Below are 5,999 nucleotides of genomic sequence, written 5' to 3'. Positions count from 1 at the left end.
ATTGTACTTTTGAAAAGCATATGTCACCATCAATAAGGTGCACTTTTCAGAATCAGTTACAGGGAATTGCATTTAACTTGAGCACCTTTTTATCTTACTCATCCCTGAACATTTTTGTTTATACAGTAATCACTGATTCCGCTTCTGGAACTGGTTTTGAGAAGCCTTACGGAAGCAGAAAGCAATTTCCTTATTTTAGTTTTTAAAACTTGCATAATTCAGGGCTTGATCTAGATATGATATTGATTGTTGGTATGAACTCCATGAATAATTTCAAAATCCTGTTCTTCCATTATAGGCTCAAAATGTTCTGGTTTCCTTCTCGGAGTATTTTAGTGATTATTTTATCGATACGTTTGAAGGTAAAGTAAACACCACTCGGTGATAAAGCTGTTACTTTGTTCTATTTAAGCATCCACCTGCCTTAGACTTCTTCGCTCTATCCTTGTAAGTGCTGACAGAGGTGGCAGTAAACTGACAACAGCCATCTAATATTTCACTTGTCCACCTATCAATATGTGGTTATTTGGATCATGGAGTGCACTGTAGCGGAGAGCAAACCAGAGGGACAGATAGTATTGAGGAAGCAGGGGGGCTGCAGAAGGATTTGGACAGGCTAGGAGAGTGGGCATAGAAGTGGCAAATGGAATACAATTTGAAAACTTGTGAGGTTCTACATTTTGGAAGGAGGAATGGAGGCATAGACTATTTTTGAAATGGGGGAATGCTTAGGAAATCAGAAGCACAAAGGGACTTAGGAATCCTTGTTCAAGATTCTCTTAAGGTTAATGTGCAGGTTGAGTCGGCAGTTAGGAAGGCATTAGTATTCATGTCGAGAGGGCTAGAATACAAGAGCAGGGATGTACCTCTGAGGCTATATAAGGCTCTGGTCAGACCCCATTTAGCGTATTGTGAACAGTTTTGGGCCCCGTATCTAAGGAAGGATGTGCTGGCCTGGGAAAGGGTACAGAGGAGGTTCACAAGAATGATCCCTGGAATGAAGAGCTTGTCGTATGAGGAGCGGCTGAGGACTCTGGGTCTGTACTCGGAGTTTAGAAGGATGAGGGGGCAATCTTATTGAGACTTACAGGATAGTGCGAAGCCTGGATAGAGTGGATGTGGAGAGGATGTTTCCATTAGTAGGAAAAACTAGAACCAGCGGGCACAACCTCAGACTGAAGGGACGATCCTTTAAAACTGAGATGAGGAGGAATTTCTTCAGCCAGAGGGTGGTGATCTGTGGAACTCTTTGCCACAGAAGGCTGTGGAGGCCCAATCACTGTGTGTCTTTAAGACAGAGATAGATAGGTTCTTGATCAATAAGGGGATCAGGGGTTATGGGGAGAAGGCAGGAGAATGGGCATGAGAAAAATATCAGCCATGATTGAATGGCGGAGCAGACTCGATGGGCCAAGTGGTCTAATTCCGCTCCTATGTCTTGCGGTCTTATGGTCTACTGCCATCTGACTTTCTAGACAGCAATCAGCAATGCAAATGCTGGCTGACTTTCTCGTTCCTCATCTTGGAATTGTTGAGATCTGCCAAGATAATCAAACCTGCAATATCCTGGTTTATTTGGCTTAGTTTTATAGCAGGCTGTGCTTTAACTGACTAGATCAATGTGGGGATCATGTTAAATAGACATAGCCCATTTCAATACTGTTGACTATTTTCAATGATTCATCAGTGACTTCAAAATTAAAGGTACAGTATGTTGAACTTGAGGAAAATTACCAAATATCTTCAAAATTTTGTTTTTACAAAAATTGAATTTGTATTATATCTCTAAGTTTTCCCCTTCCTCCTTTGCAGACTTCCCCAAATCAATCTATTATTTACAGCTAGTCACTAAACTAGTGAGCCTCGCTTAGTGCTGCTGTGTGTGTGCTTTCTTTTGCTGCATCTCCACAATTATCTGCAGAGTAGCAGGCGTTTTGACTGTGAAAAGTAATTTTAGCTTGCAAACAGTAAATCCTTGATGTTAGATAAAGTCTAAGACAGCATGACATGCAAAAAGGTGGCGTTACCACTAAACACACTGCCTCAAGCTGTTGGTGTTGCATTTATATTTTACATGATCTTTCATCCGCTTTACATGAACAGTGTCCACGTGGTTTTCTGTTTTTTAATCCTTCCTTTTTGAGCAGCTGGCTCCTCTAATGCTGTTGAGCTTTAAAACTCAGTGGTACCTTTGAAACCTGTATTTTTGCATGTTTACAATACGGTGGGTTTACCAGAGGTAGGTTGGTTTGCACTTTGGAGGAAGAAATGTACATCTGCAATTGGCTGCACTCCAGAAGAGTACATAAGCCGAAGAAGAGGCACCTCTCCACTTTCTAATAATGTGATTCCGTTGACATGTAGGATTAGGAATAACCCTGGGAATTACAGGCCAGTTAGTCTTACTTCGGTGGTAGGCAAAGTAATGGAAAGGGTACTGAGGGATAGGATTTCTGAGCATCTGGAAAGACACTGCTTGATTAGGGATAGTCAGCACGGATTTGTGAGGGGTAGGTCTTGCCGCACAAGTCTTATTGAATTCCTTGAGGAGGTGACCAAGCACGTGGATGAAGATAAAGCAGTGGACGTAGTGTACATGGATTTTAGTAAGGCATTTGATAAGGTTCCCCATGGTAGGCTTATGCAGAAAGTAAGGGGGCATGGGATACTGGGAAATTTGGCCAGTTGGATAACGAACTGGCTAACTGATAGAAGTCAGAGAGCGGTGGTGGATGGCAAATATTCAGCCTGGAGCCCAGTTACCAGTGGCGTACCGCAGGGATCATTTCTGGGTCCTCTGCTGTTTTTGATTTTCATTAATGACTTGGATGAGGGAGTTGAAGGGTGGGTTAGTAAATTTGCAGACGATACAAAGATTGGTGGAGTTGTGGATAGTGAGGAAGGCTGTTGTCGGCTGCAAAGAGACATAGATAGGATGCAGAGCTGGGCTGAGAAGTGGCAGATGGAGTTTAACCCTGAAAAGTGTGAGGTTGTCCATTTTGGAAGGACAAATATGAATGCAGAGTATAGGGTTCTTGGCAATGTGGAGGAGCAGAGAGATCTTGGGGTCTATGTTCATAGATCTTTGAAAGTTGCCACTCAAGTGGATAGAGCTGTGAAGAAGGCCTATGGTGTGCTGGCATTCATTAGCAGAGGGATTGAATTTAAGAGCCGTGACGTGATGATGCAGCCGTACAAAACCTTGGTAAGGCCACATTTGGAGTACTGTGTGCAGTTCTGGTCGCCTCATTTTAGGAAGGATGTGGATGTTTTGGAAAAGGTGCAAAGGAGATTTACCAGGATGTTGCCTGGAATGGAGAGTAGGTCTTACGAGGAAAGGTTGAGGGTGCAAGGCCTTTTCTCATTAGAATGGAGAAGGATGAGGGGAGACTTGATAGAGGTTTATATTATGATCACAGGAATAGATAGAGTAGAGTGTCAGAGACGTTTTCCCCTGGTAGAACAAACCATTACAAGGGGACATAAATTTAAGGTGAATGGTAGAAGATATAGGGGGGATGTCAGAGGTAGGTTCTTTACCCAGAGAGTAGTGGGGGCATGGAATGCGCTGCCTGTGGAAGTAGTTGAGTCAGAAACATTAGGGACCTTCAAGCGGCTATTGGATAGGTACATGGATTACGGTGATGTGTTGGGTGCTCTGGATCCGTGGAACACATAAAGGTCACCAACACTTAAAATACTGCAACACTATTTTATTAAGTTAGAAACTGTTGAACATACTTTCACGATTAACACGATGTTAGATTAAACTAAAGACCTATGCCTGTCCTAACCAGTCTATGCACGCAGCACATGGTAAAGATCTGTGCTGTAAGCTGTAAGCTCTGTCCTTCTAGGAGGCTGCATCCCGAATGAGCGGGAACTCTGATGCCCCCTGTCTTTATAGTGAGTGTGCTCTAACTGGTGATTGGCTGCGGTGTTGTGTGTGTTGATTGGTCTTGCTGTGTGTCCATCAGTGTGTGTGTATCTGCACCATGATATACTGGTGTATATTATGACATCCCCCCTTTTATAAAAGAATGTATGTGTGTGGCAATAAATAAAGTATGGTGAGAATGTTCCTAACTACGTGTGGGGTGCGAAGACATATTTACAGGACTACGTACATGAGAACGAAGCTATTTACATGGGAAGGTGCCTGGTGCAGAGAAGCAGTATGCAACAAGAATAACGAGATCAACACTATATACAAACCAGGGAAACGATCAAACAAAGCAACGAAACAATTCAGAGAGTCTATAAGTCTGCAAAGTTCATAAATTAAGTCTCTGAGGTGGGCGACGAATTCTGGTTGACCGTCAGCGTGGCACACCACTCATCGTTTGGATCGATGCTGTATACCGATAGAGGCTGGATTCTTTGCTTCTGGGACACCCTGTTTTTTGTAATGATACTGACTCTAATCATAGAATTTACAGTGCAGAAGGAGGCCACTCGGCCCATCGAGTCTGCACCGGCTCTTGGAAAGAGCACCCTACCCAAGGTCAACACCACCACCCTATCCCCATAACCCAGTAACCCCACCCAACACTAAGGGCAATTTTGGACACTAAGGGCAATTTATCATGGCCAATCCACCTAACCTGCACATCTTTGGACTGTGGGAGGAAACCGGAGCACCCGGAGGAAACCCACGCACACACGGGGAGGATGTGCAGACTCCGCACAGACAGTGACCCAAGCCGGAATTGAACCTGGGACCCTGGAGCTGTGAAGCAATTGTGCTATCCACAATGCTACCGTGCTGCCCCTAAAAGGCGCCTTGGGGTCTTCGGTATCAATAATGGGTAGTAGGTCCGCATCAGACTCGGTGACCGTGGGTTGAATGGCCCGGACATTCCTGTGAGGCTGGTTGGAGCGATATGAGTTGGCAGGCTGAGCTGATCTGCATAAAGCAGCATAGTGGCCAAGTTTGCCACATCTCAGGCAACGTCGGGATTTGGCAGGGCATTGCTGCTTTAAGTGGGCGGAGCCACAGTTGCTGCATGTTGTAGCGTCAGTACGTTCACTGCGCCACCGTGCATGCACGGTGTGGTCATACGTGGTGTGCGCCTGCGCAGTACGTTCGTCGGCATCGCCGTCCCCTCGTTCGGTGCGCACAACATAAGAACTAGGAGCAGGAGTAGGCCATCTGGCCCCTCGAGCCTGCTCCACCATTCAATGAGATCATGGCTGATCTTTTGTGGACTCAGCTCTACTTTCCGGCCCGAACACCAAAACCCTTAATCCCTTTATTCTTCAAAAAACTATCTATCTTTATCTTAAAAACATTTAATGAAGGAGCCTCTACTGCTTCACTGGGCAAGGAATTCCATAGATTCACAACCCTTTGGGTGAAGAAGTTCCTCCTATACTCAGTCCTAAATCTACTTCCCCTTATTTTGAGGCTATGCCCCCTAGTTCTGCTTTCACCCGCCAGTGGAAACAACCTGCCTGCATCTATCCTATCTATTCCCTTCATAATCTTATATGTTTCTATAAGATCCCCCCTCATCCTTCTAAATTCCAACAAGTACAGTCCCAGTCTACTCAACCTCTCCTCGTAATCCAACCCCTTCAGCTCTGGGATTAACCTAGTGAATCTCCTCTGCACACCCTCCAGTGCCAATATGTCCTTTCTCAAGTAAGGAGACCAAAACTGAACACAATACTCCAGGTGTGGCCTCACTAACAATTTATACAATTGCAATTGCAAGCGTGAGAGTCCGCGAAAAGTGCGCCAAAAGGCCACCCTCACCCAGGCTGAGGACCTGGTGTTGCTCGATTGCTTGGACCCGTTCTGCCTCGTGGGGACCTTGCCGCGCTGTTTCAGCCGCTTGGATGTGGGAATACCGACTAGTGGCGTGTTCGTGTAGCACGCAGGTCTCGATGGCAGTTGCTAGGGTGAGCTGCTTTACCGTGAGGAACTGCTGGCGTAGGGGGTCCGAAAATGATCTGGTCATGTATCATTGAGTCGGAGGTGGGCCCGTAATTACAGG

The sequence above is a fragment of the Scyliorhinus torazame genome, chromosome 12, assembly GCF_047496885.1.
Source record: "Scyliorhinus torazame isolate Kashiwa2021f chromosome 12, sScyTor2.1, whole genome shotgun sequence".
Lineage (NCBI taxonomy): Eukaryota > Metazoa > Chordata > Chondrichthyes > Carcharhiniformes > Scyliorhinidae > Scyliorhinus > Scyliorhinus torazame.
The sequence above is the reverse complement of the archived record's forward strand: the minus strand, read 5'-3'. Positions refer to the sequence as shown.